The sequence below is a fragment of the Chamaea fasciata genome, unplaced genomic scaffold, assembly GCF_029207755.1.
Source record: "Chamaea fasciata isolate MVZ Bird 193981 ecotype frontalis unplaced genomic scaffold, bChaFas1.0.hap1 SCAF_2, whole genome shotgun sequence".
Lineage (NCBI taxonomy): Eukaryota > Metazoa > Chordata > Aves > Passeriformes > Sylviidae > Chamaea > Chamaea fasciata.
In genome coordinates, this window is record NW_027094087.1 from 45,497 (window position 1) to 55,623 (window position 10,127).

At 60.3% G+C, this 10,127-nt stretch overlaps 2 long non-coding RNA genes across 4 annotated transcripts; one reads left to right on the forward strand and one right to left on the reverse strand.

The window, feature by feature from the left end:
- Window positions 1-5,199: 5,199 nt before the first annotated feature.
- On the forward strand, window positions 5,200-6,296 carry LOC136303213 (uncharacterized). Of its 3 annotated transcripts, none has more exons than XR_010724179.1 (4): window positions 5,200-5,272; window positions 5,469-5,607; window positions 5,747-5,869; window positions 5,974-6,296. It is a non-coding gene; the product is annotated as an uncharacterized lncRNA (long non-coding RNA). The 3 variants fall into 3 exon arrangements; XR_010724178.1 differs by having other exon boundaries at window positions 5,201-5,272; window positions 5,409-5,607; XR_010724176.1 differs by lacking the exon at window positions 5,200-5,272 and having other exon boundaries at window positions 5,525-5,611.
- On the reverse strand, window positions 5,454-9,522 carry LOC136303225 (uncharacterized). Its single transcript, XR_010724184.1, has 3 exons — window positions 9,134-9,522; window positions 7,437-8,083; window positions 5,454-5,540 (listed from the first exon to the last, which is right to left on the reverse strand). It is a non-coding gene; the product is annotated as an uncharacterized lncRNA (long non-coding RNA).
- Window positions 9,523-10,127: the final 605 nt, after the last annotated feature.

The window sequence follows — 10,127 nt, forward strand, 5'->3', positions numbered from 1 at the left end:
TGGTTCTAAGCTCTCTTTCCTGAGGACAGCTCTTACAGGAACTGGGAAATGAGTGTCCTGATTTATCCCCTTGAGTCCCTCATACCTTAAAAGAAGCACCAAATGACATTTGAAGGTAGTTTAGCAGGTAGTAATGACAATTTGTTGGAACTTCTCACCGGTTCACTTTTCTGTATCACAAAAGATTACAGGGAACAACTTGAACTCTCTCAAAGTAACTTCAAGATGTTTCCCCACTTTGCAGTGAAGGTTTTAAGCCAAGCCTACACACTTCAAACTCAAGACCCGCTGGAGTCGGAACGCTGCGGGGATGAGGCAAGGAGGTGCCACCGGTGTGAGGAAAGAGAGAAGGTCCTTTTGCAGCCTGGAAGAGTCAGTGCTGTTTGCCCACTGAAATCCCTCACCCAGAGATCCTGCCAGGCGTAGGTCCCAGCTGGGTCCCCTCAGAGACCCGTGAGCCGAGGTGTAAGGGTTGCAGCGGCAGACTTGGCAGGGTCGGGCACGAGGGCCGCGGGCGCCTGGAGCAGGCAAGGCAGGGAAGTTGGGCTGCGGGGGACGGGGAGTGATGGGGAGCACCTGGCACCTGCCTCGGGAAAAACACAAGCGGGGAAACGCGGTCACGAGTCGCGGTGTGCGCAAGTCCGTGACAGTCCTCCAACCATTGCCAGGCGAGAACGATGGGGGGAGACGGTGAGATGGAGCCTCTAGAGCAGAGGGAGGCGCGAACTGCTCGGAGAGGGGTGGGGAGAGCCGGGGAGGGCGGGCGAGGTGCAGCCGGCTCTGAGTCAGCCCGGCCGCGCGATGTGCGCGGAGGGCAGCGCCCGGCACGGCGCCGCCGGGAGCCCGCGTCCCTTCCCGTCCCCTCCCCGCCGCCCCCGCGTCCCGAGCGCCCGCGCCCGCCGGACCCGCTCCCGCCGCGGCCGCTGGCAGGGCTGCTCCGCCCTCGCCCTCCCTCTGCCCCTTCTCCTCCTCCGCCCGCGGGGCACGGGCAGCCCCGAGGGCGCCAGCCGGGACCGGCCGCACCATGTGAGGCGGCGGGGCTGCCGCCCGCCCCGAGCCGCCCTCTCCCGCACCATGAGGGACGGGGATGCGGGGCAGCGCCCACGCCGCGCACAGGCAGAGCCCGGGCCGGTGCCGATGCTGGGGAACTAGGGCAGAGCCCGGGCCAGGGGAGTGGGGCCGGGCTGAATCCTACAGACCATACGTCAGCCCTAGAATTTCTCTGTCACGCTAAAAGTGATTTGAGCTCGAGCCCTGGAGCATCCCCTTCCCAGGCCCAGTGATTTCAGCTCTTGACCCACAAGCTTTATTTCACGGCCAGCTCGCTTCTTCCAGCTCCACGTGCGCATTCCTCCGACTCTGGCAGCTGAAAATTCTCCACCGTCCACGGGGCAGGGTCTTCATCTTGGCCCCAGCTGAGCAGCCATTGAGCTCTGACCCCACCGTGTCTATGCCCACCCCGCAGTCAACATCCCAGCCCCAGCCCTACAGTGGGTATCCCTGACACGGGCAATATCCCAGCAGCACCAGCATTTCAGGAGCAATCTTACAGCAATCCCTTTTCAGCTCTCCACCCTCTCTCCCATTTCTGGGCTCAGTACCCAGCTACAACATCAGTATCACAGGCCTACAGTCATTTCAGCGCACCAATCTCACAGTCAGTTCGTCAGCCCTAAAGTTCCTATGTTACTCTAAAAGTGATTTGAGCTCGAGCCCTGGAGAGTCCCCTTCCCTGCCCCAGTGATTTCAGCTCTTGACCCACAGGCTTTATTTCACTGCCAGCTCTTGTTTCACTTTTGTCTCCACGTCTTCCCAGCACTGGCACATAATAACGTTGCTTTTGGTTCTCAGAGTATGGTTGTTGTTTTAGGTCTAACTCTGTGTTGTTTCAGCACAGCTCTTGTACCCACATTCCAGCCCCAACCTACTAATCCTTACTGCAGCAACAGCTCTACCATCCCTATCCCCCCCCTTACAGTGATTTCAGCTCCAGTCACGCAGTTCCCGTCCCGGCTCCATACTCCCTAGACCAGCCCCACAGGGGTTTCACCCCAAACCCTACCATCTTTGTGTCTCCTCCAGCTCTGCTGTCTCAGCTCCAGCTCCTCAGCGTTCCGCTGCTTGCCGCTAAAAGCCGCTACTGCTTCTCCCTGCAGCCCAGGACTGTTGATAAGGCCACAAGTCAGTTATTATCATCGCTTCAATGTCCTTAGGAGCTCTACCACCCATCCTCCTGGGTTCCCAGCCCTGGGAACACTTGGCACCTGAAGCCCAACATCTGTCTTCCCCCTCTCGCTGGGTCTCAGCCCAGCACTTGCCCCAAGGCCCCCCTCACCTCCCCCAGGCAGCACCGGGGGCTGGGAAGAGCCACTGGGCCCCTGCTCCCCCATCCCAAAAAGTGCCCTTGTGTTGGTTCTCGGGCCCTGGTGCCCTCCGAACCCCCACACCCTCAGCCTCTGCTTGGTACCACAGGGCAAGGGCTGGCAACCCCCCAGGCATCTCCTGCAGGCCCTGAGCTGCAGCTCCATCCCCTTCTCCCGTGGCATTTATCCACTCCAGCCCCAGCATTCCCATTGCTCCTCATTGTTTTGGGCCGGCCTCCAGTGCCAAGATCCTTATTCCACACCCTGGGGCTTTATGCCTCCACTGGCCTCGCAACCGGTGTTTCAGCCCTAGCCCTACAACCTTTACTGAAGTAACAACAACTATCTAGCAAAAGAAAACAAAAATAAACCAAAATAATGTAATAAAGCGACGAAATTAATGAAACGGAGTAATAAAGAAAAAAATCATAATTATTTCGAATAAAACAAAATAAAACATTAAAACTGAAAAAAATGCAGCTTTATTTTTGATATCTTAAGCGTTACTTTGTATCCAGAAACCACGGAAGCACTTCTCCCCTGGTAGCCCCAGCCGGTCTCCCCGCGCCGCACCAAGCCCCGCACCAGCCTCCGGCCGTCCGAGTCACGCAGGGCGCGGCGGAAAGAACCGGGCACGGCCGGCAGCGCTGCCCCAGGACACCGCCAGTCCCCACACGCTAGCACAGACAGACGCGGGAGTCGCGTGCGGGCTCACCGGCGCTCCCCTGACCGGAAGCCGCAAACATCCCGTCCTGGCGCAGCCGCGCTCCTCCGGCGGCGCTCCTCCGACCGCCCAGTCCCACCCGTCGCTCTCCGCGCCGCCGCCGAACTAGCGCCGAGACCCCTCAGGGCACGCTATTTATCCCCCAGGGCCGGGCCACCCCAGCCAATCACAACCTGAGGCAGCGGCGGCCGGGCCAGCCCAACCTATCACAGCGCAGTGTCGGCCCGCCAATCCCGGCCCGCCCGTTCCCGCCCCCCTCGGCTCCGCGACCCCCCGCTGTCCCCTCACGCCCCGCTCCCGCCATTCCGCCCGCTCCCCGCCGTCTCCCCGTTTCCCTGGGAGAACTCCCGGCCGGGACCTCAACGGGGAGCTCCCGCCGCCCTTCCCGGGTCCCGGCAGCACCTGCCGAGGCTGCGGCAGCGGAGGCACGGCTCCGCTCGTTCCCAAAGCCGGGGCGGCGGGAGGGACGCCTCAGGCGAACGGAGGACCGGGACCGGGCTGAGGGGCCGGGCCGCGACTGAGCGGGCTGATCTGGGCGGGACCGCGCCCGGATTGAAAGGGCGGCTGTGATTGGACGGGGCGGAGAAAGGCGGGCCGGGATTGGCGGGGCTTGGCAGCTGAGGCTGCAGCCAATGGGAGCGCGAGCGCTCAGGCGGGCGGAGCCAGGGGCGCTCGGGGGTCCGCGGTCGCCCGGGGTCCCGCTCCCGAGACCCCCGTCCCCTTCTCCGACCCTCCCTGTGCCCCGGTCCCGGCTGAAAGGCCCCTGCAGAGCCCCCACCGGAGCGCCCGTCGGCACTCGGGGCAGGGAGGGGCGTAGCCGGCAGCCCGGCCGGGAGCGGTTCCGAGTCGCCAAGGCGGACTCTGCGGTAGCAGCGCGGGCCAGGGAGCGGCGGCGACGTGGGGGGGAGGGGGGTCGGCGGCGGGAAGCGGGGGCGCGTGCAGAGCCCGCTGCCGGCTGTGGGCGCCTCTTTCCCCGCAGCGGTTCCGCTTCTGCGGGGACGTGGGCCGCCCCGACTGGGTGCTGGCCGAGATCAGCGCTGGGAGGATCAGCACCCTGGCCAAGATACTCAAGTGCCCGCCCCCCGCCTGCTGCGGGCCCGCTGCTCACCGCAGGGGGGGTCAAGCGCTTCAACACTACAATGGCATAATCAGCAACATTATTTAATCTCGTGTTCTTCATGCAAGCCTCAGCGTTAAGAACACTACCGGCCTCTTCTAGTAGTAATAATATGCGTATATTATGCATATGTTATTAGTATTAATATTTAGGTAAGAATTGTTAGTGTTAACACTGATAGTGAGTGTGTTAGCTGGTGTTTACCGTGGTGCTCTGCTCTCCCACAGTATGACAAGATCCCGAAGCTGCCCTTAGATGCAAAGTTAGGTGAGCACTGCTGTCCTTACCACGATCCCCTGATGGAGCCATGCTCCAGGCATGGGCAGCAGTGTGTCTGGGGATGCCTTTCCAAGGTGACAGAGCTCACCCCCCCTCCCGTCTGCAGAGTCGGGGGATTTGAAGGCGACCATTGCTGTCCTCGGCTTCATCCTCTCCAGCGCGGCCAAGCACTGGGTAGATGGTGAGTCTCTGTCAGGTGACCTGCAGCAGCTGGGGCTGCCCAAAGGTTCCTCAGGCGTGCTGGGATGTTGCTGACAGTTCCCAGCCTTGCCTTCACATCCAGATGGAGGGCAGGCTGGCTGCTGTGCTGTCCTCTGTCACCTCCCTTCTGTCCATCAGTCCCTGGGGCCTCCCCAGGTGCTTTGGTGGAGTTTGGCAGCTTCAGGTCTGGTGTGAGCAGAGGGGTTCTTCTCTTGTCTCCCCTCAAGAGCAGAGCATGCCAGCGCCTTGTGCCATTCCTTTGAGGAGAAGCAGAGCCCCTTCCAGGACTGGCTCAGTGCCTGCAGCCTGAGGTGTGAGCGGGGTGTTGGGTCTTAACAGGAGTGTGGGGGTCAGTGTAAATCACCATGCTGGAGTGAACCGGGGTGCTGACACCATCCCACTCCCCACCGTACTGACCCAGCTGGGCTCAGTGTGCTGGCACGTGGATTACACCCTCAGCTCCAGCGACTTGCAGGAGGTCAATGAGCCCGTGGTGCACCTGACCTTCAGTGTGCGGGACAGAGTGTGAGAAAATGACAGCTGTCCCTGCAATGCTCTCGGCCAACAAGTTCCAGGTGCTGCTGGCAGGTGAGGCGCCCGGAGGGGTGGCAGCAGGGAGGATTCTGCAGGGGAAGGTGCTGTGGGAGGCACGCTGGGAAGGGGGATGCTGGAAGGGATGCTGCAATACCAGCAGCTCCCCCACATCTCCGTCCTCTCTCTGCAGTTCTGAAACAGCCCTGCCATTCCCTCCATCTGCCCCAGACCGCTCACCATTCATTTGCAGGCTTGGTTTGATAACCAGGATGCCATGGCAGGAACAAACAGAACTTTGAGATTACAGAAGATGGGATTAAACCTGTTTATGGGAAGAGGAGAGATTCAATCAACCCCCTACGAAAAAGATGCTGTAAAATGCATGAGCTGTTTGTATGATCTTTTAACCTAATTATTGTAGTAGAAACTATTAACCTTCCTGAAATGGTATACAAGCTTTTGGAAAACCTCAGTGAAATCAAATTCTGATCACTGAATCAGTCTTCCTGTGTCTCCTTCAATCGCCAGTAGCTGAAGGGCCAAGGAAGGGACGTGCTCGTGGGAGGAGGAAAGTGACTGCTGCTCCAGCCTTGCCTGAGGTGCCTCCAAGTGTCAGAAGAAGCTGCTGGACATCTGCTCGCAGGGCCAAAGGTGAGACTGGCAGTCCCTGTGGGGGCTGTGGGGAGCTCTCCCACAGCCCATGGGGCAGAGCCAGATATGCCCTCTGACTCCTCATTTCCCTCTTCCTTCTCCAGGTGCAGCCCCTGCCATGTGAGTGTCACCTGCTGCCACCTCCTGAGGGACATTTAAGGGGCCAAGAGGAGCTCAGGCAGGGCCTGGCCACAGACGGAGCTGCCCTGTACCTGTCCTCACGCTTCTTTGCTACTGTTGCACCCTGCCAGTGTGGGAGGGAGAAGCTGAGCCTGGTGGTGGGGCTTTTTATGGCCGGCCACAGGCATTTCAGGGGAAAAGGGTGAAAACCACATGCTGTGCTGGACTCTGACTCTTTCCTCTCCCTCTTCCCTTTCCGGCTGCGGATCCACTGCTTTTAGTTGACTAATAAAGTATTTTGTGTAGAAATCACCGTGCGTGCCTTTTCATGGGAAGGATAAATCCCTGTGCCCAGTCTCTTCCCCACAGGGGCTGAAGCAGACTTCCCCTCCACCTCATCCCCAAAAAATAAAGGTAAGCTCAGCCTCCCCAGTCCCAGGAGTGAGATACTGCTCAGAGGCAGACACTAAAAGAGCAACTACAACAAAGCCCCTGGGAGGAGGAAGGTCAGTGCAGTTACCTGGAAACAAGTTAAAAAAACAGGCTCCAGCTTGTTTTTACATAATCCTCTTGATTTTTTTGTGTTTCCTCTTCTGCAAGGGTGGTGCAAGGGACAGGCAGAGGGAGAAGGAAGGGAGTAGAGTGTGTTTCTACACTCACTGCTAGGCAAGATGAAGGCTGCAACACAGGAGTCACTGTGGAAGCTGCTGCTCCCCACACCTCTATGGCTGGAGCAGAACTTGTGCACACCAGCCTTTCTGCACCTTTGTCCACACTTAAAGAACTCAGAACTCGCTCAAGACCACCTACCCTGGCTGGGCAGTGGGCAGCTGTCCTCCTTCCCTGAGGAGCAGGGTTGTTCAAGCGCGTCTCTGCAACACTTGGGTGCAGGACATGGGGACACTGCTGTTCCCTGGAACTGCTGCCTTGCACAACGCTCGGGATGGGGAACAGCTCAGTCTGTGATTTGAGCTCACAGTGTTGGCCTGGGTGGCTGCAGGAGGACCAGGAGGTCAGAGAGCACACGAAGGCTGCAAAGGAAAGCCTCAGGCCCTGTGGCTCCAGCAGCAGGTGGCCCCACACAGCCAGATGCTCCAGGAGGTCACAGCTGGGGGACAAAGCACAGGGCTGAAGGGACTGATCTCCATCGCCACATGCCCCAGCCCTTCTGCAGGGACTCACAGCATCGCCTCCATAACGGGGAGGGAGGCCTGGAGCCGGGCGGTGACTGTGCTGCCATGGGCCTCGTACAGCCAAACCACCAGAGCCTCAGCCCTTTCCTCGGCCTTTGGGGCAGCTCAGACAGACGAGACAGGCATCATCTCTCCAACACCAGTTGCTGTGCTCAGCTGAGCCTGGCCACCACTCGGTGTGGGTGAAAGAGCAAGCCCTGCCCAACAACAGCACCTCAGCCCCCTGCCCTCCCCTCGTCCACCCCAGCACCTGCCTGACAGTCTCCAGCACGATGGCGCGTGAGCTGACAGAAAAGGCACTCCAGGATGGGCACTGGGCACAGCTGGCTGGACCACATGGAGGGGGCAATTCAAACTGTGGGCTTGCTGAATCACACCAGCCTCCTGAACGGAACCTGCAGCACAAGAACCTCCCTCCAGTCAGCCTCTGTACACTGATGGGCAGCACGACGGAGAGGGATTAAAAAAGAACAGGGACAGCAAACAGGACACAAGGATCCCATGGGAAACAGTGGCACGGGGAGCACCACAAAGCCACAGAGAATAAGCATGAACACGAGGCGTGGAGAAAGATGGAGAAAAAGAGAGAGTGCCAAACACATGGCAAGGACAGAGGGATACAGAGACAAAGAGGGAAACAAGGACCCAGAGAGGAAATGACCACAGCACACCAGTGGGGAAAGACAGGCAAGATGCTTCTCACTCCAGCCACTACACAAGTGCAGCTTCCCTGGAATTTCATGCTCAGCATCTCTTCCAAGCTCAACAGGTGAACAAACAGGTACCGCAAACACCTCCTTTCTTTGGACAAACCCATTGGGAGAACCTGGAATCCAAGGATGGATCTTAACATGGCAGTCCCACTTGCTACTCTCCACCTCTTCTCCAGCTTAGTCCTGGGCTGGAAAACAAAAAACAACAAACACTTAAAAACCAATCTAGAGGTGTCTTGAGGATGCCCAGGCCTGGGAGAAAGAGAGGTCCCACTACGACCCTCTTGGCCTTTTCCCACTCTGAGGACCTGTGGAAATGCCCATACAGTTCCTAGGTGGACAGCCTGGGATGTTTTCTGCACACCAAATGCCACAGCCCTAAGCACCAGAAACCGGAAGATGGTCGGGATTGCAATTCACAGCCTCAGTGAAACCTGTGTGGGACATCAGTGTGCAGAGGAATTAAAAGTCACCATTTTTAATAGTTAAAATATCCATGGAAGTTACTGACTACTTAAAACAGTGTGCTTCATACAGCCTCCCATGCTTATGGATTTATCAAAAGAAGCAGCTTCAGGTTCCTTCCTTTTGGAGCCCAATTCCAAACAGGAAACTTCTCACATCTGCTCCTGAGAGAGACAAATGGAACTTCAGGAGCTCAGGAAAGCGACTCCCTCCCCTGAGTCACGTCTCACCTGTCCGAGCACCCACAGAGCTTTTATACTACCTCTCTCTCAGCTTTCCACGTTCATTTAAATGTAAGAAGCCTGCAAGCTCTGCCCCAGCCGCATCTTCCCTGCGCCCCAGCACTGCCCCACCCGCTCAGGTGCTGCTCCCTTCTGCTGCGCTGCCCCTCGCCACGGGGCCGAGGTGGGAGAAACCGCAGGTTTTGCTTCCCAGGAAAGCCTCCGCCGGGCGGCCCCAGCCGGCCCCGCTGCTCCTCCCCGGCTCCGTGCCCGCGTCGGGACCGCCTTCGCCCCACGCAGCCCCGGCCGCCCGCTGCCGGCCCGGCTCCGCTCGGGGCCGCCCCCCGCGGCTGCCACCGCCGTCCTCGGGGCTTCTCCCGGGACCGGCCGTTCTCCGCTCCGCTTCAACCGCGCTGCGGCAGCTCCCGCCCTCCTCCATTGTCAGCACAGCCCTCACGGCCGCCACTGCCGCAGCCGGGGCCCGCGCCCGGCGCTCCCGAGCCGCTGCCGGCGGCCCCGCGGGGTGTTACCGGTCAGTCTCCCTTTCTTTACCTGAGTCCCAGCCAGGTTTTCCGGGCAGCTTTCAAGAAATGTGGCTGTAACTGCAGATCAAAAATGAAGTAATTGTGATAGCATAACTGGGGTGAGGAATGACTTTCTGGGTGTGAACAGAAAGCAGCCGCTGCTGCTGGTCGGGCCGGCCGCCGCCCGGCTCCAGCAGCGACAGCGAGTGCTCCCGCTCCGGGCACAGCGGCCCCCGACATCGCCTTCGAACCGCCGGCCGAGGAAGCGACAGGGAGGGCGGGCACCGGTCCGGGATCACCCCGAACTGCCCTCGGCTGAGTCCGGCTGCTGGCCGAAAGTCGGCGATTTTCGTCAAGCCTCGGCTACTTTCGGCTGCACTCGGTTACAATAGGTTGCGAGCAGCGTGCCAGGACTTCCGCCCTTCCTCGCCGCCATACTGGTTGAGGCTGAAGCCACTTCCGGTCGAACCGTCATCTTCAGTGCGGGCACTCGCTGGGGTGCCCCCCCGCTGCTGGCACAGGCGCCTGGCTCAATGGACCGCCGGCAGCGGCGCGGTTGAGCCCCCATCCCGTGTCCGCACACCCGCAAACGCCGCGGAAAATCGCGCCCGGACGGCTCCGGGGTCCGGGTCGCGCGCGCAGGCAGCCGGCTGCCACGCGCCCGGGCTCCTTGCCTTTTTCCCTCCCTTTCGGCCCCGAGCTGCGGGCGGGCGGGCGGCAGCGCCGCCCCCGAGCTCACAGTGCGGGGCTGCCACGCGCGTCGGGGACGGGCGGGGGGGACAGCTGCACTACCGCTCTTTGGCCACAGGGTGGCAGCATTGCCGCACGGCTCCGGCGGGACGGGCACGGGGGACAGCTGCACTGCCGCTCTTTGCCCACAGGGTGGCAGCATTGCCGCACGGCTCCGGCGGGACGGGCGGGAGGGACAGCTGCACTACCGCTCTTTGCCCACAGGGTGGCAGCATTGCCGCACAGATCAGGCGGGACGGGCGGGGGGGACAGCTGCACTACCGCTCTTTGCC